Consider the following 24,377-nt stretch of genomic DNA (forward strand, 5'->3'; position numbering starts at 1 on the left):
TTAGAATTGTTGGCAAAGAAGTCAAGAATGAGTCCTTTGACTTCCTGTCCGATGCTGTGTCCCAAGGCCCTGTTGTCAATTCTAGACCATTCATACTTTGTTATTGAGTAAAATCTAGAGGATTATCAGATATCTAGAGACATATCAATATAAGGGTAAGTGCATTTTAAGTCCATTAAGCTCCAAATTACAATCCAAAACCTTTAGCTCGGGGGAGGAGCAAGATGGCGGAGAGCAGGGTCTCCAAATCACCTGTCTCCACCAAACTACCTAGAAAACCTTCAAATTATCCTGAAAATCTATGAATTCGGCCTGAGATTTAAAGAGAGACCAGCTGGAATGCAACAGTGAGAAGAGTTCACGCATCTATCAAGGTAGGAAGACGGGGAAAAAGAAATAAAGGAACAAAGGCCTCCAAGGGGGAGGGGCCCCGCGAGGAGCCGGGCTGAGGCCGGGGCGAGTGTCCCCAGGACGGGAGAGCCCCGACCCGGAGACGCAGGAGCTGCACCGACCTTCCCGGGCGGAAAGGGGCTCGTGGGGAGGTGGAGCAGGACCCAGGAGGGCGGGGATGCCCTCGGGCTCCCGGGGACAGTAACAGCAACTGCGCGCCCAGGAGAGTGCGCCGAGCTCCCTAAGGGCTGCAGCGCGCACGGCGGGACCCGGCGGGACCCGGAGCAGCTCGGGGGGCTCGGGCGGCGGCTCCGCGGAGGGGGCTGCGCGGCCCCGGGAGCAGCTCGGAGGGGCTCGGGCAGAGGAGGAGGCTCCGTGCGGAGGGGGCTGCGCGGTTCCAGGAGCAGCTCGGAGGGGCTCGGGCGGCGGCTCCGCGGAGGGGGCTGCGCGGCCCGGGAGCGCGAATCCAACAGCGCAGGCCCCGGACCACAGGGCGCCGGGACACAGCCCAGGATCCCGCCTCCCCCGGGACAGGCAGAGGCCGGGAGGGCCCAGGACAGCCAGGACGCTCCTGCCCCGAGCTGAGCAGAGCAGCGGCCCCGCCCCGGAGCCTCCAGGCCCTGCAGACGGAGAGATCCGGAGTTCCTGCCGGAGCTGAATCCAGGTTTCCAGAGCTGCCCCGCCACTGGGGCTCTTCCTCCTGCGGCCTCACGGGGTAAACAACCCCCACCGAGCCCTGCACCAGGCAGGGGCACAGCAGCTCCCCCAACTGCTAACACCTGAAAATCAGCACAGCAGGCCCCTCCCCCAGAAGATCAGCTAGACGGACAACTTCCAGGAGAAGCCAAGGGACTTAAAGAACACAGAATCAGAAGATACTCCCCGGTGGTTCTTTTTTTTGTTTGTTTTTGTTTTTGTTTTTGTTTTGTTTTGCTTTTTGATTTGTTTCCTTCCCCCACCCCCTTTTTTTTCTCCTTTCTTTTTCTTTCTCTTTTTCTTCCCTTTTTTTTTTTCGTTTTTTTTTTTCTTTTTCTTCCCCTTTTTTTTTTCTCTTTCTCTTTTCTTTCCTTCTTTCTCTCCTCTCTTTTTCTCTTTTTCCCAATACAACTTGCTTTTGGCCACTCTGCACTGAGCAAAATGACTAGAAGGAAAACCTCACCTCAAAAGAAAGAATCAGAAACAGTCCTCTCTCCCACAGAGTTACAAAATCTGGATTACAATTCAATGTCAGAAAGCCAATTCAGAAGCACTATTATACACCTACTGGTGGCTCTAGAAAAAAGTATAAAGGACTCAAGAGACTTCATGACTGCAGAATTTAGAGCTAATCAGGCAGAAATTAAAAATCAATTGAATGAGATGCAATCCAAACTAGAAGTCCTAACGACGAGGGTTAACGAGGTGGAAGAACGAGTGAGTGACCTAGAAGACAAGTTGATAGCAAAGAGGGAAACTGAGGAAAAAAGAGACAAACAATTAAAAGACCATGAAGATAGATTAAGGGAAATAAACGACAGCCTGAGGAAGAAAAACCTACGTTTAATTGGGGTTCCCGAGGGTGCCGAAAGGGACAGAGGGCCAGAATATGTATTTGAACAAATTCTAGCTGAAAACTTTCCTAATCTGGGAAGGGAAACAGGCATTCAGATCCAGGAAATAGAGAGATCCCCCCCTAAAATCAATAAAAACCGTTCAACACCTCGACATTTAATTGTGAAGCTTGCAAATTCCAAAGATAAAGAGAAGATCCTTAAAGCAGCAAGAGACAAGAAATCCCTGACTTTTATGGGGAGGAGTATTAGGGTAACAGCAGACCTCTCCACAGAGACCTGGCAGGCCAGAAAGGGCTGGCAGGATATATTCAGGATCCTAAATGAGAAGAACATGCAACCAAGAATACTTTATCCAGCAAGGCTCTCATTCAAAATGGAAGGAGAGATAAAGAGCTTCCAAGACAGGCAGCAACTAAAAGAATATGTGACCTCCAAACCAGCTCTGCAAGAAATTTTAAGGGGGCCTCTTAAAATTCCCCTTTAAGAAGAAGTTCAGTGGAACAGTCCACAAAAACAAAGACTGAATAGATACCATGATGACACTAAACTCATATCTCTCAATAGTAACTCTGAATGTGAACGGGCTTAATGACCCCATCAAAAGGCGCAGGGTTTCAGACTGGATAAAAAAGCAGGACCCATCTATTTGCTGTCTACAAGAGACTCATTTTAGACAGAAGGACACCTACAGCCTGAAAATAAAAGGTTGGAGAACCATTTACCATTCGAATGGTCCTCAAAAGAAAGCAGGGGTAGCCATCCTTATATCAGATAAACTAAAATTTACCCCAAAGACTGTAGTGAGAGATGAAGAGGGACACTATATCATACTTAAAGGATCTATTCAACAAGAGGACTTAACAATCCTCAATATATATGCTCCGAATGTGGGAGCTGCCAAATATATAAATCAATTATTAACCAAAGTGAAGAAATACTTAGATAATAATACACTTATACTTGGTGACTTCAATCTAGCTCTTTCTATACTCGATAGGTCTTCTAAGCAAAACATCTCCAAAGAAACGAGAGCTTTAAATGATACACTGGACCAGATAGATTTCACAGATATCTACAGAACTTTACATCCAAACTCAACTGAATACACATTCTTCTCAAGCGCACATGGAACTTTCTCCAGAATAGACCACATATTGGGTCACAAATCAGGTCTGAACCGATACCAAAAGATTGGGATTGTCCCCTGCATATTCTCGGACCATAATGCCTTGAAATTAGAACTAAATCACAACAAGAAGTTTGGAAGGACCTCAAACACATGGAGGTTAAGGACCATCCTGCTAAAAGATAAAAGGGTCAACCAGGAAATTAAGGAAGAATTAAAAAGATTCATGGAAACTAATGAGAATGAAGATACAACCGTTCAAAATCTTTGGGATGCAGCAAAAGCAGTCCTAAGGGGGAAATACATCGCAATACAAGCATCCATTCAAAAACTGGAAAGAACTCAAATACAAAAGCTAACCTTACACATAAAGGAGCTAGAGAAAAAACAGCAAATAGATCCTACACCCAAGAGAAGAAGGGAGTTAATAAAGATTCGAGCAGAACTCAACGAAATCGAGACCAGAAGAACTGTGGAACAGATCAACAGAACCAGGAGTTGGTTCTTTGAAAGAATTAATAAGATAGATAAACCATTAGCCAGCCTTATTAAAAAGAAGAGAGAGAAGACTCAAATTAATAAAATCATGAATGAGAAAGGAGAGATCACTACCAACACCAAGGAAATACAAACGATTTTAAAAACATATTATGAACAGCTATACGCCAATAAATTAGGCAATCTAGAAGAAATGGACGCATTCCTGGAAAGCCACAAACTACCAAAACTGGAACAGGAAGAAATAGAAAACCTGAACAGGCCAATAACCAGGGAGGAAATTGAAGCAGTCATCAAAAACCTCCCAAGACACAAGAGTCCAGGGCCAGATGGCTTCCCAGGAGAATTTTATCAAACGTTTAAAGAAGAAATCATACCTATTCTCCTAAAGCTGTTTGGAAAGATAGAAAGAGATGGAGTACTTCCAAATTCGTTCTATGAAGCCAGCATCACCTTAATTCCAAAGCCAGACAAAGACCCCGCCAAAAAGGAGAATTACAGACCAATATCCCTGATGAACATGGATGCAAAAATTCTCAACAAGATACTGGCCAATAGGATCCAACAATTCATTAAGAAAATTATTCACCATGACCAAGTAGGATTTATCCCTGGGACACAAGGCTGGTTCAACACCCGTAAAACAATCAAATGTGATTCATCATATCAGCAAGAGAAAAACCAAGAACCATATGATCCTCTCATTGGATGCAGAGAAAGCATTTGACAAAATACAGCATCCATTCCTGATCAAAACTCTTCAGAGTGTAGGGATAGAGGGAACATTCCTCGACATCTTAAAAGCTATCTATGAAAAGCCCACAGCAAATATCATTCTCAATGGGGAAGCACTGGGAGCCTTTCCCCTAAGATCAGGAACAAGACAGGGATGTCCACTCTCACCACTGCTATTCAACATAGTACTGGAAGTCCTAGCCTCAGCAATCAGACAACAAAAAGACATTAAAGGCATTCAAATTGGCAAAGAAGAAGTCAAACTCTCCCTCTTCGCCGATGACATGATACTCTACATAGAAAACCCAAAAGTCTCCACCCCAAGATTGCTAGAACTCATACAGCAATTCGGTAGCGTGGCAGGATACAAAATCAATGCCCAGAAGTCAGTGGCATTTCTATACACTAACAATGAGACTGAAGAAAGAGAAATTAAGGAGTCAATCCCATTTACAATTGCACCCAAAAGCATAAGATACCTAGGAATAAACCTCACCAAAGATGTAAAGGATCTATACCCTCAAAACTATAGAACACTTCTGAAAGAAATTGAGGAAGACACAAAGAGATGGAAAAATATTCCATGCTCATGGATTGGCAGAATTAATATTGTAAAAATGTCAATGTTACCCAGGGCAATGTACACATTTAATGCAATCCCTATCAAAATACCATGGACTTTCTTCAGAGAGTTAGAACAAATTATTTTAAGATTTGTGTGGAATCAGAAAAGACCCCGAATAGCCAGGGGAATTTTAAAAAAGAAAACCATATCTGGGGGCATCACAATGCCAGATTTCAGGTTGTACTACAAAGCTGTGGTCATCAAGACAGTGTGGTACTGGCACAAAAACAGACACATAGATCAGTGGAACAGAATAGAGAATCCAGAAGTGGACCCTGAACTTTATGGGCAACTAATATTCGATAAAGGAGGAAAGACTATCCATTGGAAGAAAGACAGTCTCTTCAATAAATGGTGCTGGGAAAATTGGACATCCACATGCAGAAGAATGAAACTAGACCACTCTCTTTCACCATACACAAAGATAAACTCAAAATGGATGAAAGATCTAAATGTGAGACAAGATTCCATCAAAATCCTAGAGAAGAACACAGGCAACACCCTTTTTGAACTCGGCCATAGTAACTTCTTGCAAGATACATCCACGAAGGCAAAAGAAACAAAAGCAAAAATGAACTATTGGGACTTCATCAAGATAAGAAGCTTTTGCACAGCAAAGGATACAGTCAACAAAACTAAAAGACAACCTACAGAATGGGAGAAGATATTTGCAAATGACATATCAGATAAAGGGCTAGTTTCCAAGATCTATAAAGAACTTATTAAACTCAACACCAAAGAAACAAACAATCCAATCATGAAATGGGCAAAAGACATGAACAGAAATCTCACAGAGGAAGACATATACATGGCCAACATGCATATGAGAAAATGCTCTGCATCACTTGCCATCAGGGAAATACAAATCAAAACTACAATGAGATACCACCTCACACCAGTGAGAATGGGGAAAATTAACAAGGCAGGAAACCACAAATGTTGGAGAGGATGCGGAGAAAAGGGAACCCTCTTACACTGTTGGTGGGAATGTGAACTGGTGCAGCCACTCTGGAAAACTGTGTGGAGGTTCCTCAAACAGTTAAAAATATACCTGCCCTACGACCCAGCAATTGCACTGTTGGGGATTTACCCCAAAGATACAAATGCAATGAAACGCCGGGACACCTGCACCCCGATGTTTCTAGCAGCAATGACCACGATAGCCAAACTGTGGAAGGAGCCTCGGTGTCCAACGAAAGATGAATGGATAAAGAAGATGTGGTTTATGTATACAATGGAATATTACTCAGCTATTAGAAATGACAAATACCCACCATTTGCTTCAACGTGGATGGAACTGGAGGGTATTATGCTGAGTGAAGTAAGTCAGTCGGAGAAGGACAAACATTATATGTTCTCATTCATTTGGGGAATATAAATAATAGTGAAAGGGAAAATAAGGGAAGGGAGAAGAAATGTGTGGGAAATATCAGAAAGGGAGACAGAACGTAAAGACTGCTAACTCTGGGAAACGAACTAGGGGTGGTAGAAGGGGAGGAGGGCGGGGGGTGGGAGTGAATGGGTGACGGGCACTGGGTGTTATTCTGTATGTTAGTAAATTGAACACCAATAAAATATAAAAAAAAAACAAAAAAAAAAAAAAACAAAACCTTTAGCTCGATCCATCAGCGTGATTCGACTCCAATATTTTTATGTGTTTGATTAGTATGCCGTCTGTCTTCTCCACACTAGTCCAAGTCTGATGGCAGGAGTGACTTTATCTGTTTGGTTCACTGCTTTTCAGAGAGATGAGTGTAATGCCTGGCCCCAAACAGATGCTCGATACATACCTGTTGAATAAATTAGTTGAGTAGAAGAAAAATAACAAAACAAAACAGCTGAGGACAAGGTATCAGTAGATACTTTGACTTTAAAAACTGAGTGCATGTGGAATAGAGAAGAGTGAATATCTAAAAATAAAATACAGGAACAAAGGTAAAATTATACACTGTAGTAGTGAAACAGAATGGGATTGTATTACACAGACTATCAATAAAAGACAAATTGGATCTAAAAAGTGCAAGATGTAAAATAGCTCAGGGAGAGCCAATGCAGCTATCAATTTTCCACCCCTACTCACTCAAAGATTAGAAGAGTCATTGCTTGCATCTTGGTTGATCATCTTGGGTGATAAATGCATCTTACCAGCAGTTAGGTGTGTTAATACCTCAGTCTACAGATGCTTTCCTTAGAGCAATTAGGAGTTTTGAAATACAGTCACCTTCTGCAGTCCTGTTCCTAAATATTTATTGAAAAACAAAGAAGATTTGCAGTTACATTTAGAAAGGATTATAGGGTTTATAGTTTACTGGGGTCAAACTACAACACCCATTTTCAATGATTGGATCATCTTGCCTTACAATTAATTACCTTATTGTACCTGGAGGTAGGATTCTTGGATAAAGTGCGCAGATATATTCCCAGCTATTTTATTATCCTTTTCAAATAACATTAATTCTCTGAAAGATCCCTGCATACTAGGTATACTGCTGGAGTACCACAGTATTCCAAAAAAAAAAAAAAAAAGGATGTGAGTCTTTTTTTTTTTAAGTTTTTATTTAAATTCCAGTTAGTTAACATACATAAAAATCCTAGAGGTGAACACTGGTAGCGACCTCTCCATAGTAACTTCTTTCTAGACAGAATATGTCTCCTGAGGCAAGGGAAACAAAAGCAAAAATAAACTACCAAGACTTCATCAAAATAGAAAGCATCTGGACAGCAAAGGAAACAATCAAAACTAAAAGGCAACCTGCAGAATGCAAGAAGATATTTCCAAATGACATACCCTATAAAGGGTTAGTATCCAAAATATATAAAGAACTTATGACACTCAACACCCCAAAGATGAATAATCCAATTAAACAATAGGTAGAAGACAGGAGCAGACATTTTCACAAAGAAGACATCAGATGGCCAACAGACACCGGAAAAGATGCTCCACATCCCTCATCATCATCAGGGAAATACAAGTTAAAACTACAATGAGAGGCTACCTCACAGGCAGACAGGAGTTCCCTGAGTTGGATCACTGCAAGAGTCTTCTAATTGATCTCTCAGCCCGCAGCAAAATTCTCATCCAATGTGTCCTCCCTATTTCAGAGTGATCTTTCTAAAAATGCAAAGTTGATCCTTGTTCCATTGCTTCAAATCCCTCCAGGATTTCTCATAATTTACAAAGAAAATCCAAAAGACCATCATAGTAGAGGGGTCCTGCCCAGCTCGGCTCTCCAGGTTCATGTCCTGCTCCTGCCATCTCTCTCCCCATACATCGCAATGGATGCTTCTCTGAATTTGTTAGTCACTGGCTGTGATACCTGTCCTCCTTCCTAACCAGGAAACCCTGTGTTCGACTAGAAGAGCCTAGTTGTAGAAGGCATGGACTCTGAAGCTCGATGTCTGGGTTCAAACCCGAGCTTAGCTGCATAATAGTTGTGTAATTGGGGGCAAGTTATTGGAGCTTGGTTTTCTGTGTCTGTATTTCTCTTCATCTGTAAAATGAGGATAATAGTAGTGCCTTTCTTATGAAGTAAATTAAAACAGGTAAGAAATCCCAGACACATAGTAGGAACTCAACAAATGGCTATAAGAATCCTCCCTCAAGTCCAAATCCATCATCATTGCCTCTATGGAGGCTTTTCTGGTCTCCCCACGGTCCCTCTCTACCCTCTCTGCCTTCAGTAGCCTGCTGTCTCTGAGCTCTGAGCCACCTCTGCTGTTGCTGTGTGCATCACTCTCCAACCGAAATCTTCTCTTTAAAGATCTGTCTCCCCAAGATGGCATGATTGTGTATTAATATTGGTACTCAGAGAACCTAGCCCAACATGCAACTGATCTAATATAGAAGGAACCCAATAGGGGTGCCTGAGTGACTCAGTCAATTAAGCATCTGCCTTTGGCTCAGGTCATGATTCAAGGGTCCTGGAATCAAGGCCCTGCATCTGGCTCCCTGCTCAGTGGAGAGTCTGCTTCTCCCTCTCCCTCTGCCTGCAGCTCCCCCCACTTGTGCTCTGTCTCTCTCTCTGTCAAATAAAGAAATGAAATCTTTTTTTTAAAAAGAAGGACCTCAATAAACACTTTGGTGGAAATGAACGGACAAATAACAACAAAAAGGTAAAGCCCACATGCTAACGGGCAGGTCCTTGCAGTCTTGCTGACAGCACATACCCTCGAGTCTCATGGCTGTGGAAGGGATCCAGGCTAGAGCCGGCTGTGATTATATAAGGTCTTCTCAGGTCAGAATGATTTCAGCAAAACCTCTGACTTTTTCGCTTGGCTTCATCAAAACTGATGAGGGAAGCTGGGTGGAAGACAGTCACAGGGACCTCCTGTTGGGTTTTAGGCACTTGCTCCTGCTGGGAGGGATCTCTAACTCTTCTTTGGGGCTATTTCCTCACGTGTGGTAGCCTGCCTTCTTTAAGGGCCAGGTATAACTGCCTCTGATAAGGTTGGCAACAGCGTGGATTAAGTGCTGAGTACACACCTGTCACTGGGCTGGTGCCATACACACCTTATTTCTTGACACTATGGAGTTAACCTTTCTTCCTGAATTCCAATCCATCCCAGCTTCGCTGCTGAGTAATTCTGTTCCTGGGCGACTTACCCGGCCTATCAATGCTGTTGATCTCCAGACATAAAATGCAGAGAATACTGATAATTATATCTATCTCATAGTACCAACATAAGGAAAAAAAACAGATTTATTTTATTTTATTATTTTATTTTATTTTATTTTATTTTATTTTATTTTATTTTATTTATTTTATTTTATTATTTTATTTTATTTTATTTTGTAAAGAACAGTGTCTACTGCTTAGATTGTGCTCAGAAAATGTTGGTTGTTATTACTAGAATTATCCCCACTTTACAGTTGAGGACACTGGACCTTAGAAAGGATAAATCACCTGCCCGAGATCATAAGGCTGACAGAGCTGACCACGAGGCCAGCCACTCTTTCTAATATTACTCACTCCCATCCTTCTGAGACAATGCTGAGACATTGTCCCCTGTGTAGTGTCCTGCTTTGTGAGGCACACCATGTGCATAAGCAAAAATCCCTGAAATCTGTCCATGCAATTTTTAGATATATTTAAATTTTAAAAATTTCCTGTTTATCTGCAATTTAAATTTAACAGACTGAGTGTCCCATATTTGTATTTGTTAACTTCGGGCACCCTGCTAGGTGTGTGTGTGTGTATGTGTGTGTGTGGAGTCAGTTGGGCTATAAAAGATACAACTCTTAGGGAAAAAGAGTACCTTGCACCTTCTCATTGCTAGGACTCTGAGGGCGCAGCTTCAGTTAAGGGACAGAACATGAGGCAGCTAGCCTGTGTCTCCCTTCTTTTGTGAAGTGCTCCGAGGTATCAGTGAGCTTCTTTGGTGCTAAATGAGGTGACATGTCAGAAGACACTGAAGTAGACTGGCTGAAGATGATGAAGCACGCCCATAAAATGAGAGAAGAGGGATCTGGTTTCTTGAGAGTGGCTCGCGAATCACCTCAGCTCAACATGTGTCAGATGGCTTCATTTCCTGTTGCGGGATATTGTAATCATGTTTACCTTTCCCCTTGACTTTAGAGAGTTCACATTCACACTTGCAAATTGAGAAGAATGTGGTAACCTGTTGGCCTGCCTATTAAAACAATTTTTCCTGGTGTCTGGGTCAGGGCTTGGTCAAGTGAAAAGTGATACCCTCCTCAAGAGATCTACACACTCCGTCTCCTGAACATTCTCACACAAGATCCATTTCATTTCTCGTAGGGAACTTGAAATTTTCCCAGGCACCATACAAAGAATCCATACTGCTCTTATTGCAGAAGCTTCATCAAGAACTTTGGCTACACTGAATAGAGATCCTGATATCCCCTTCTTCTATTCCAGAAACCCAGACCCAAGTAGATATGAGATGATGTTATTAGGTATGTCATATCCAGGGTGAAGAGTGGCATCCTTCAAAGCCTGAGCTTTGGCTTCAAAATAGGCTTGTGGGCTGATAAAACATGGTGTTCACTTCAGTGTTCTCTCTAACTTGCCACACTTTGTTCTTAGTTCAAGGATTCTGGCTCTTACTCTGAGCCTTGCTAGTAAGTACCCTGAGATGTTAACTCTTTAATCTCTTCACTCTACCTCTGTTCATTACATGACTACTCTTAGGATTCTCATTTCTTGTAGGAGAGCCTCTAAGATTTATTCCACAGGGGTAGAATTCTGAGAGGTCAAGTTGCTTTGGTCCTCTGGCCACTTGACCTACCCTTCTCAGGGCAAAGACTCTGCTCTTGCAGGGATAAGGAGGGAAAACTCTCAAAGGGGAGAGACTGACTATCAGAGCCATTCTAAATCTGGACTGTATTACCATTAAAGAAGATAGACTGACCGCTTGGGCTTCCTCCCCCTCCTGATCATCTGTTGTCTTTTTTGAGTCCAGATGGAAGCAATGTCCATTATTTACAAATATTTTGAGGTAAATTGAAGACCAATTATTCTTAACCTTTGTATTCTACTATCGCTAGTATATCTAGTCAAGTATTCTGAACAATTTCTTGGTCTACATTTCTTGGTTTGAACAATTTCTTGGTTTAAATGGTTTCAATATTTTAAAATTTTGCTTTGAAAGAAATCAGACTCAAAATCTGAAGCATGTGGGTAAATATGCCATCAATTAATGAATAATGTTATGAAAGATGTTTATTTCTCTTATCCTGTCATCTCTTACATTCCAAATCCTCTACCTTAGCTTTCTTTAGTTCTTTACAAATTGGATATTCATATCAAAGCCTTTAAAAACTGCTTTTCTGGGAGCCTTTTCCTCTTCAATCTCTTGGCATGAAGATTTACCACTTATCTTTTGTGAAGAATGAGTTTCCAAGGACTTTATTTGGAAACATTGAGATTGTCTCTGGTTTCCTGAGTTTCTCCATATTCCATTCACAACTATTAGCCAAACCTTGAAGGTTTCTCAGACAATATCAGGCTACACAAAATAGATGGAGGCGCCATTTGTTCAGCTGACATCTGCTGACCCAATCGTGGGCCATAATTCGTAGAGTAAAAAAAGCAGAGGGCACAGAGGCAAGGACAATAGAAAATTGCCCTTCTGTGACAAGGTAATGACCTTGCCTTTGTTGTGGTATTTGGGTTGCTGCTGCCATGGTGAATTGAAGAAAATGAAGAGGATGGTGTCAGGCAAAGAAAAGTAGAATAAGTTTGACTTGAAAAAGTGGGGAAAATGTGCCTGAGATATACTTTTCTAAATGCTTAAATACAGAGTCTTTTAAAGTCATTTCATAAAGCAGAGTTGATTATTTCAGTCTCCAGCTTATAAAGATTTCTATTAGGTCTCTGTTTTTAGTAGAAGAAAGTCCAAACACTTGCATGGCCAGTAAAGCACTTCAAAGTCTCGCCTCAGGTTCCTTCTACAGATGTATCTCTTTCAGCATCTCCCTGTTCTCCCATGTTCCACTGAGCATTTCTTTTTCACAGAGAGGTTGCCACTTCCCAGCTAAGCCTTGGTTGCCACCTTCTTCTTCTTCTTCTTCTTCTTCTTCTTCTTCTTCTTCTTCTTCTTCTTCTTCTTCTTCTTCTTTTTTTACATTTAAACATGTTATTTCATTTTTTAAAAGTTTTTTATTTATACTATATATTATATGTATATAATATCAGTGTTAAACCATCTCTTTTCTGTTGCCTTCCTCGGTAACAGACATTACTGTGGGCTATATCAATCTGTTTTCATATCCATTGCCCCTTGTAGGCTCTCTTAACAACAAGAACTGAGTGTTTTCAACAGCGTCCAACACCAAAGGAAATTCCACCATCAATACAACTAAGAAACTCATCATCACACCCATCCCCTGACATTTTTTAAATGTGGATTCTGATACCTACAATATTTTTTTTTTTCTTTCCTGGAAAAATTGACAATCAACACCAAAGAACATGTGTCAAAACAGAGCTTTGTACCTATTAATTTACTCATTCTACAGATACGTATTGAACGTCAACAGTACATCATGCCCAATTTCAACCTGAAATAGTCAAAGTAATTTTTTAACACATCAGGTCTTTTCATTTGGATATCCAGATACATGCACCCCAGGGACGGTTCTTGTTCCTTGAACCCCTCCCATTCAAGAGGATCATCTTGTTCTTGAAGACAGTGTGAAAGCCCAGCACCATGAGCAGTGTCACACAAATACTGGTGAAAACAGGCAGGAAGCTGAATTGTAGACAGCATGTTCCTGCTGCTACATCAATCCAAGACCCTAACATGATTCGTCACAGAAGTATAAAAATACATGTCACCAAGGTGTGGATTTTGGATAGAGCTAATGAAGTTTTCTACAAAGTTCAAAAGATAAAAAAGCAGAAAACAGGGATTCCTGGGGGGCTCAGTAGGTTAAGCATCTGCCTTCAGCTCAGGTCATTATCCCGGGATCCCAGGATCCAGCCTGGCTTTGTGTTCCCTCCTCAGTAAAGAGTGTCTTTCTCCCTCTCCCTCTGCCACTCCTCATTTCTTATGCATGTGCATTTTCTCTCTCAAATAAATTAATAAATAAAATGTTTTATTGAAAAAGCAGAAAAAATTAAAATATATTGTCAAAAAGAAGAGTAGAGAAATAAAATTTGCACTTTCAATAAAATATTTGGGAATTGGGCTGACATTATACTTCTGGAGTGATCTGAAATTGATAAAGCAATCCTAAATTAAAGATATCCTAAGTCAGAAATAACATTTAATACACTTAGCCTATCAAACATCATAGCTTAGGTAGCCTACCTTAAATATGCTCAGGATATTTATATTAGGCAACAGTCAGACAAAATCATCTAACACAAAGCCTATTTTATGAGAAAGCGTTGAACATCTCATGTAATTTATCGACTACTGAAAGCGAAAAACAGAATGGCTGTATGGGTACATGTGGTTGTAAGTGTATTGGTTGCTTACCCTCCCAATCACATGGCTGACTGGGAGCTATGGTTTGCCTAAGCATCAAGAGAGAGGATCAGACTGCATATTACTTGCCCAGGGAAAGAGCAAATTTCAAAACTCAGAGTACACTTTCCACTAAACAGGTATAGCTTTTGCACCACCATAAAGCTGAACCATTCATTCTAAGTTGGGACCATCCATAATATGAGTGACAACTTCAAAAAGGCTTCAAGCCACTGGCCAAAAAGTACAAGACAACTCATCGAGTACAAAGTGCATGCTCCAAACAGTGAGAATAATGTGGGGGAAAGCAGAGGATGAAGGGAAAACGGGATTGTCAAAGAAAACTTTGAGGAGCACATGAGACCAATATAAGGGATGTAGGAAGCTCCAGCAGTAAGAAGGGACATGTTGAATCCAAGGGCACTGCTCAGGGAATCAGCCAGCTTGAAAAGAACAGTACAAGTCTCAATCTCTTGCACTCAAAGAGAGCAGTCAAATTCCAGATGAAAACTTTTCCAGTCAACATTGGCCCTTTGACCTTCGGCATTTGTACCTTTCCTGTTCTTCTATTATCATAAAAAAATCCCGAATTATGAAGCCTAAAAGAATGCACGGGAACAAAACCACATGTTTTTTATTAAAACCTGAAAGCTACCACAGCAGCAATTGCTTAGATTGGTTGCTACATTTTTATAAAAATAGTCCCCAGTTCTGTTAACTTGTTTACTTGACACTTTCTGTCATGCTTTTTTCTTTTCTTTAAATATTTTATTTATTTATTCATGAGAGATACAGAGAGAGAGGTAGAGACACAAGCAGAGGGAGAAACAGGCTCCATGCAGGGAACCTGATGTGGGACTTGATCCCAGGACAAGGAGGATCAGGACCTAAGCCAAAGGCAGACAGATGCTCAACCACTGAGCCAGCCAGGTGTCCCTGTCATGCTTTTTCAAATCAATCTCATGTTTAATTTAGTATATCTTTGAGTTTGTTACAAAGTGGGATATGAAATGAAACTGTCAACAGTTTGTAATGTGGAGACCCATGACCTTGCATGGAAAAAATGCATAAATTTATTTTTCACTCATCTTTAATGGAAAGTTAGGGTTCCCATAGATTATGAAGGTAGGCAACAAATCTCAATAGTATTAGCAGTCCTGTGACTGTGTCTCACCAATAAAAATCACAGGGAGTCTATTCCATCAGACTTAACTGAGGTTACCTTAGAATATTCCTTATGCTCATCACTGCTTTGAAATTATCTTTATAGATTTCCCCCATAGGTGTTTTTATTAAATGCATTGATGACAAAGCATACATATAACCATATGATAATTTTAAAATATTTTGTTAATGATTTTAATGTAACTGGCTTCCTTGGTAAGCCTCTATATTTTATTGTATACATTTAAAGGATGGTTCTCAAAAGGGTGCTGAGCGCCTCCCCAGGCTGCGTAAGGGGACCATGCATAAGGTGGTTGTCTGTTACATGGAAATAACAAGGGTTCCTTCCTCATAGGGTGGTTTTGGTGATTAGATAAACTAATATTTATCAAGTACTCTGAAGAGTTGCTTGAGACACAGCTCCCTTCAACCAATAGTTACCATTATCATCTGAAGGAAAAATAAAGTCCTAATGTATCTAATGCTACTCTTTGAAAGACATGCAGAGTGACTGAAATTCTCTGTCTTCCTTAGAAAGAAAACTTAAAAGGGGGCTTAGACTGGATCCAGTCAGTTGATAGGTGAAAATCCTTAAGTGATGACCAGGGGATAGATTTCTATGTATCTTGAAAAAAGAAATCCTCATCTTAATCAATTTCCCCAAAACAAACTCCTTATACTCCATCTGCTAGTGACAAAGCCTGTCAAACAAAGCGAGGTAATTAAAAACAAAACAAAACAAAACAAAACAAAACAAAAAAACTGGATAGTGTAACCATGAAAAGCGAACATGTGATTTTTTATCCTGTTGTTTTTATAAAATCAAGTTAAGCTCTGCTTTTCCCCCCACTCATCTTTGTTGTCATAGTTGAGAAATTTAGCATTTAGCCTAAAATGTTTCGCATGATGAATTATTAAAAATCTTTAACTGCTGGACACCCTTCTTGCAGTATAAGTGTGTTTTGTTTTGTTTTGTTCCTTAAAAAAATTACCCCGTGTTTTGCTGTGAGGGGAGACAGCTAATGAAAAATGGGCCAGAATTATTGTGAAACAATTGTCTGTAGTGTAATCAAGTCTGCTTCTGCCCTCCAACTACTCCAGGATATAATGATACATGTATCATTAAGCAGCTGCTATGGATGCCTGAGGAAACTGGTAGAAATTTGTACCTATTGTTTTCCTTTATCCAGCTTCTCTTCCCCCAGCATCACCCATATTCTCTCATCTCCCTCATGCTTTTTGCAAAAAATTTATGAAATACAATCATGTCTCTTTGCATATAGAAATGTATGCATATATCTTCATATATACACACATAGATATATGTATATGGGTTTTCCCCCCTTTTCAAAAGCAACAATAAAATATTGCATTCTTCTGGGAACTTTTTGTAATTATGGAATGCATAAAGTAAGCTTTTTAGGATGGTGATTTTTAACACAGGAAGCAGGTCAAGAGAGAGTGTGTGACTAATGTTTAATTAGAACAAGCTTCTAAAATAAAGCAATTATTTGTGAAATGGCTCCTCATTTTATGTAGCAGAAGGGCTCAAGCTTGATCTGTCTCCACTGGCCTCTTCCTCCCTCTGTGTGTGTGTGTCTGTGTGTGTGTGTATGTGTGTGTGCCATTAGTCATCAGGCAATTCTAAATGGGGTCTGAATCAACCTTCTTAGTGCCACAGTCCTCCAACCCAGATTGAGATAGAGTGGCACAGATTTGCCCAACATCCCCCTCATGATAATTACAAGGTAACATTGTTGGACTTACAGGTGGTCACATTTATTTTTCATTTTCTGTGATGTTCCCATAATACCAAATGTTGTAGAAAGAAGCAAAGTGGGAAGGAGAGTGATAGAAAGCAATTCCATTTGCAGTAGATTCCTCTTTAATAGGATGTAGCTTAGAATTTACATATGAAAATATTTTCCAGGGAATGTTTTCTATTTGCCTATATTTTCAATGGTATGATAGGCCCAGGATTAATCAAGTATATTCTATCACCAGCATACTGTTAAAATGTGTTCTCTATTGTGCTATAACATTAATATAAGCATATAAATATATAAGCAACTAAAAGCAGTAATCTTAGTTTAATGGATTAACAAAGTAACATGTTTTTGATAACGACATTAACAAGATATTGCCAGTGGAGAGCTTTCAATGTAATATTACCGCATAAATGTATTTGGGGGAATATTAGTGTTCTCTTAGGGCTGATTTTCCTTGTGCATTTATATTTGTGTTATGTATCTGCAGCAAAAGCACACCTATTATGTGCATACAAGTGCCTTTTTATTTCTATAAATGTGTGCCTAAACCAACATGATTCATCTTCTCACCGTATAAACTTGGGGCCCACTTGGACAACTCATTTAAAACTCCACATAGCAATACATTACAGGAGACAATATGGGAAATAAGCAATGTTTTACATGATTTGTACTCTGCCCAGTGATTTTCAGATCTCCAGGTGGACAAGTGAAAATCCCCCCAATATATAATTTATTTTTAATGCATAATTTAACATATAAGGTAGAGGGGAGGCAGTATTTTTCAGCAACATGCAGTTGAACTACAATTAGGTCCTCATATAAGGAGTATATTAGAATATGTTCACACATTCAGTATCAAAAATCATCATATGAAATTCTATTCTGTTATTATTGTTTAAATAGTGATATCCAGTGGTAGGAAATTATGGAACCATTAACTCAACCAAATAAAGTAAATATTTAGACATTTACTATGCCTAGGTCCAAAAATCAGCTTTAATACTTTTGGAAATGAGAGGGCTAATATATAAGGCACATTCTTTAAATTGTAATGTGGAGACCAGAAAAGTAGAGAAGAGCAGAGGTTGGTATGAGAAATGCTGCCAAAAAAGTCTCTGTTCCAAATGCACACAGCTCATGGTTAGAATAGAGGAAGATGTCCATCTTTGGAGGAGATTCAGGGTTCCGTTCAATCATCCTCTATTCAAGAAAGCAAGTAAGCTTCAAATGCAGACCAGCCATGCTTAGAAATTCTTAGGTAGCTGTGCTGGACTGCTCTAAGGAGCTAACCTCTTTAGCTGCTACCCCTCCTGCGGGTTGATAGTGGTTTCTCCTACCTATAACTTCTCCAACTGACATCCAAGGAAGCAGCAAATACTTCCAAGGCATGAGGAAGTATGCTAAAGCACCATTCTTTGATTTTTTTAAGGATTTTATTTACTTACTTAGAGAAAGAGAGAGTACACACAAGTGGTGGGGAGGAGCAGAGGGAGAGGGAGAAGCAGACTCCTGGCTGGGCAGGGAGATTGATGTGGGGCTCAATTCCAGGACGCTGGAATCATGACCTGAGCAGAAGGCAGACACTTAACAGACTGAGCCCTCCCAGGCAACCCACCATTTACTGATTAAAAAAAAAAAAATTCTCGGGATGCCTGGGTGGCTCTGTGGTTGAGCACCTGCCTTCGGCTCAGGTTGTGATCCCAGGGTCCTGGGATCAAGTCCCACATCCGGCTTCCTGCAGGGAACCTGCTTCTCCCTCTGCCTGTGTCTCTGCTTCTCTCTATGTGTCTCTCGTGAATAAATAAATAAAATCTTTTTAAAATTTTAAAAAATAAAAGCCTCTCTTTTCCTCTTATTTCAAAGTATTATCTCAATTTCAGAACTCATTATTACTTGCTTTGAAATTTCCATTGGTATCTAGGTATCTGAGAAAACATAAATGTGATATATAATCAGAGGGCTTTAAAATACTGTCATATGTGAAGTAAGACATAAGTGAACTTAAAGCATAGGAAATATAATGGCTACAGTCATTTAGATCTCAAACTTTTGGAAGTCAGATCTTGTTATGCAAAGTTGAAATTTGAGTCAGGGTATACTTCACCTGGACTTCGAGCCTAAGAGTTGGTTTGAACTTCAGGGTTCAAACTACATGGCAACAGACATTTCTATAGAATCACATCCCAAATTTCCTGCAAGACTTGATTAGTCTGAAGAATTGAGGGGCTCAATATATGTTAACAGATTTGAACTTTTATGGATACAGTGAAGCTTTGATGTATTATAATTGAATTCAAGAAATTACTAAAGCAATAGGTTGTAATGGAAAGAAAAAGGTCTAATTGCACTAGTTGAAAATGTATTAATATATTTTCTAAAATTACTGACTAGTAACAGAACTGGGATATGTGCTCTGAGCCCAAATTGACCTAAACCTTGCTCTCATTCCATTAAAATGTAGATCCCAACTATAAAAGTAAAATAATTAAGGACAGGCTTTAATAGTTTCTTCCCCTCCTCAAGCCTACTGAAAGAAGATGGAATACTGTGTCAAATTAGCTGGAATGTCATTCAGATGTTAGAAAGATCTAAACACTAAGATACATCAACATTCAATCTTTTGTGGTTTATGGAAATGGAAAAACACACGCACACACACATACACACAGACCAAATAAGTCCTGGTATTTGGACCACAGCAGTAGGGGATATTTAGAAAATCCTCCCAAGGAGGCAATTTGGCAAAGACCAAAGAGCAGAAAGCGGCCAGCCTGGGAACCAGGTATACTTGTGGCAAAGGGTGCCATCAGAAAGGCTTGGCTCTCATCATAGAATTCATTGCACGTGGTCCCAAATGAAAAGCTGTATTTGTAGACAAATGGTACATTTCAGAGAAATTACATCTACTATAGCTATGCAAGAGTTTCAATCTAACTCACCTAAGAAATCATGAATTTTAGTACTTTTTCACACAATCAATAAAAATTGTAGGAAGTGGAACTTGGGACTGCATATTAATCTTGCATCCAGCTCCTTGCTCGTTTTCAACAGCAACTATTCATCTTGTTGAGCTTATAGAAGTGATTTGTTTCATCTGTACACTCCATGCACAGCTAAATATAAAATCAACTTCTATTTAACAAAGTGGACTAACAGCGTGAGGCCTATCAGGATAGCCTGCAACCTTGGTGTAACGTTGCAAATGCCTGCAACATGTCAGCACTGAGGCCAAGCCATTAGATTGTTGCTTAATAATGAAGCCTTATTGATAGGTGGACTAATAGGAATTTTCCATCTTAAGTTGCTGACAGACCTGGCTCTGGTTTCTTTTCCAAATGCTGCCACAAATATTCTACAGGGTGTTGAAGTTCTTCAATTACTTAATCCACTTATTGGAAATCAAGTTAAAATTATCCATTAAGCAAATGACTCATTCTCATTCAGCTAAATGAGGAGTGTAAATGGACTTCACCTTTTACAGAAACCGAATGCTGCCATGGTACGTGCTTTACAAGTCTTCCTCTATCCTACTGTTCCTGCCTTTAATAATAGGGCTGAGACCCTTGGCAGTATCAACATAGATTGGAATGTTGGATGCTTCTCTCAAAGAGTCTACTTAACTTGATATGGAAATGATTTGCTGCTTTCAACCCTGAAGCAGTAGTGAAGATGAGTAGACCACAACCATTGTCAACTCAAAACCCAGCTGGGCTTTCTACATTCATCATACCCCTCAGATTCTCTAATTTATGGCATAATCACTCCCTCTCACATGCACATTTATGCACATGTGTACATTCATGCGTACATGTTCATGCATGCGCATGCACACACATATCCCCCAAAAAGCCTTGGTTCTTAGCCATTTTTCTTGCCAGGAATGGTGCTGTAGAAGCAATTGTGATTTCCAGCTATAGTCCAAAAGATACGGGGGTTTATACCAGGATGGATTGATTTCACAATGACAATTTTAAGTAAATGTGAGGATTTATCGGTAGTAGATATTGTTATAAAGCAGTAACATAAACAATCCCCAAACTTAGAGGCTTATGACAAGAATTTAGGTTTTTCTCACCATTCTGTGGGTTTTCTGGCAGTTCTCCTACTAGTTTTGCCTGGGCTCACTTCTATGGCTATAGATAGTAGCTTCAGAATGGGCTGGCCATATTTTTTAATCTATAGCAATAAAGGTGTTGAGAGAATTGTTTCTTGGGTTAGATGAAAATTCCTGACTGCTCTTTTTGGTGGTACACTAAAGTGGAGGATTGGCATTGGTCCTTGACATCTTTTGTCAGGATGTGGCTTTAATATGCTTCTTAGATATTGGCATTTGAAGAACTTCACACAGAAATGAGAAGTCTGGTGTGCCCTTAAGAAGAATTAAGGACAGATTATAGATTTACATATCTGTCTTTAGTTAAGAGTAGAAACTGAGAAGTTAGCACAGACTTTGCCACTGAGAAACCGTTTAATAGAGATTTGTTGAAATGAATACGGGAAGTAATGAGGTCACCATAAAGGTAACTTATTGATCTATAATAGTTGTTTTTTCAAATGCAAATATTATGTTTATCAAAATCAGATTTAACAAAAATGTATTGTGTAACCAACATGTATCCAGTAAAGTCTCTGTATTTTTACGTACATCGTCCCACTTTTTTCCAAAAGACCAACCTACCTAGTTCTATATTATAATAAACATCAACAGGGACATCTAAGAGAAAGAAGAGTTTAATCAATCATTTATCCAGTCCTGAACGTATTACATTTCCAATCTACTCAACCATGCTTCAGACTTGCCATCTCTCCCAACATTTGAATCAATTTCCAGGCCCAATTTTAAGTTTACATTTTATCGTTTCTTATGTTAATAGATAAGATACAAAATTTATCTTATTCCATGAAATATTTTTCTTTCATCTTGCCTTTTCATTAAAAAAATTTATGTGGTTTACATAAGAACATTATATTACTCCATATGTTTTAGTCTTAAAGATTGTCTTTCCAATTGTAAGAAGCAAAACAAAAAATCTTAATATTCCACATTATGAACTCAAAAGAATTGCCAATTTTAACTCAAAGGAAAATCAAATTAAAGAGCAAAATTGTATGCCTATTCTAAGTGAAAATAAAACTAAGTATTGTAGAGAAGGAAGAGAGAGCAGAACACAGAGATATGCCTTTCTCTTTTTTATAAAGATTTATTTATTTGACAGAGAGAGAAAGCATACATGAGCGGGGGGAGGGACAGATGGAGAGGGAGAGAAGCAGACTTCTCACTAAGTGTAGAGGCCAACTCGTTGTTCCATACCACAAATCCAAGATCATGACCATAACCAAAACCAAGAGTGAGACACTTAATGCACTGCGCCACTCAGGTACCCCAGAGATACGCCTTTTTTTAAAAGAAATTCACCACTGGAAACCATTAATAAGGATTGCATATATATATGTGTATTTGCTAAAGAATCTAAGACAATACAGATCATTTTAAAAATAGAATTTGTGTGACACCAGTTAATCACTTCAGATATGTTTGTCTCAGGGAAAAAAACATCAAACATTAGCATTTGGAAGAAATCATTGGTTGTTATGTGTGAAAACACAACCATCAAGAGACATTAAACTAAAATGATCATTTATATGTGCTCAACTCACTTCAAACAGAGATATATACATTAAATATTGTTTACATTTCTTAAAAACTTTGAGAACAGGAAAATAAAAAGACCCAGAGGTGATCAAAATCAGCACATGAAGTGACACTTCAAAATTATTTGATCACGAGAACTCACAAAATTCTATCCGGGAAATTTATCCTTCTAAAACAGCTGATTCTAGGTTTTAGAGTAATTGAAGGCTTCTAGAGGTTTTCTAGAGATGCCCAAGCAGATGCAAATTGCTTAATTAGGTTTATATGTATTGAGAACCTGAAGGGCTTAAGTAACAGTATAACTATCTCAAATGCAGGAGCAACCATGGTTGCCTTACAACCTCCTTGTTGAGTGGAGAGAGATAAAGCCACATATAGCTACTGCAGACCCTAAGAAATGAAGTTTTTAGGGAGGGATTCCACAGACAAAATAATTGACTTTTAATCACAGTAACCATTGTCTTCTCTTGACATTTAATAACTCTCTTACCCAATAGTTAGTCATTCCATTCTAAATGTTAGTGGTAAAGTTGAACCACCAAGACACGTCTTATCTAAAACTTTTTACAGATGAAGAATTTCATTAAATTTTGAAGTGAGGAGAAGAAAAATGCCCTGACCTTCATTAAATGTAAAATACATTATAGTTCAGTAACAACTTAATTAAACACTATGGCCACTGGCTAAAAAATCAGTTGTCAAACTTCCGCCCCTTAAAGATTCTAGATTTGGTAGACATGGAATGGGGGTAGGAATTTGCATTTCTAACAAGTCTACAGGTGTTAATGATGCTATTGGTTCCAGGACCAATCTTTGAGAACCATTGGACTTCTGTTCCCTATAACCTACCGGTTTTCACTGGCTTTCCATTAGAATCACTCAGAGAACTTTAAAACTATAACATTTGGACCCCAACCAAGACTAAGTCCAGTGAGTCTCTGTGTCTGTTGCTGGGTTCAGAAAATGGCATTTTCACATGATTTCTAATGATTTCACATGATTTCTAATGTACAGGGATGAGATCTACTGATATAATTCAAGGCTGTTTTTTGTTTTGTTTTGTTTTGAAGTCTTTGAGATTATCACCCAAAACAGTCTATTGCTTTATCCTTCTGCCTTAGGCTAGTGTGGGAGCCTGAGCTTCCTACCTCTGGCATGTTGTTGCCCTAACTTTGTCTTAGAAATATAATTTTGAGAACTCTTGTGCTCTTGTCTTCATTTTTGGTTAGCTGCATCTGCACCTACAGTCAAGATGCCAATATGCTCATTTGTATGTGTGTGTGTGTGTGTGTGTGTGTGTGTGTGTGTGTGCAACTAGCCTAATGACCTAAACTGACTCCAGATTGTTCTTTGTTTTTGGGCATTTGGTGTGGCATTTTGGCTCTCCAGGAGACTAGTCTTTCTTTCTTTCTCTTTCTTTTTTTTTTCTTTCTTTCTTTCTTTCTTTCTTTCTTTCTTTCTTTCTTTCCTTTCTTTCTTTTCTTTTCTTTTCTTTTCTTTTCTTTCTTTTCTTTCTTTCTTTCTTTCTTTCATTTTTAATTACAATAACTTTATAATTAGGTGATGGATTTCTTTATATCTATTGTAAAACCAAGTTAGAAATTGGCTGGAACCATTTATTTAGCTAATTCCTTCCTCTCCTGAGACACAGTTTTCTCATCCAGAAATGAGAGAAAATAACACTGCTAAGATCAGAGTATTGTAAGAATTTACTGAGGCATCATAAAATAGAATAAATGGAAATACCTTCTTGTCTTGAACCTAGCACCAAGTAAAAATTCAGTGCCTGCTAAAGTTCTTTCTCCTTCTCCATGGCCAAAACTGTTGTCCCCCTTCAGTTAGTGGGTGATCACGATGGGCTCAGAGTAGGCTTTAGAGTAGAGATAGCATTTGAAATGTTAGTGGTTTGAGGATGGTAGCACCTAGA

At 39.4% G+C, this 24,377-nt stretch overlaps 1 long non-coding RNA gene across 7 annotated transcripts in view; it reads right to left on the reverse strand.

Moving 5' to 3' along the window:
- The window catches only part of LOC140626446 (uncharacterized), a 53,672-nt gene that overhangs the window by 23,647 nt on the left and 5,648 nt on the right, over positions 1–24,377 (reverse strand). For 5 of the 7 annotated variants that reach the window (XR_012025594.1, XR_012025590.1, XR_012025589.1 and 2 more), the window contains 3 exons: positions 24,197–24,372; positions 7,008–7,165; positions 6,538–6,717 (listed from right to left, as the gene is read on the reverse strand). This is a non-coding gene — a long non-coding RNA (uncharacterized lncRNA). The remainder of the gene's footprint in view (positions 1–6,537; positions 6,718–7,007; positions 7,166–24,196; positions 24,373–24,377) is intronic. The other 2 variants (XR_012025591.1, XR_012025588.1) reach the window with 1 other exon arrangement.

Source organism: Canis lupus, chromosome 37 (assembly GCF_048164855.1).
Source record: "Canis lupus baileyi chromosome 37, mCanLup2.hap1, whole genome shotgun sequence".
In the NCBI taxonomy this organism is placed as follows: domain Eukaryota; kingdom Metazoa; phylum Chordata; class Mammalia; order Carnivora; family Canidae; genus Canis; species Canis lupus.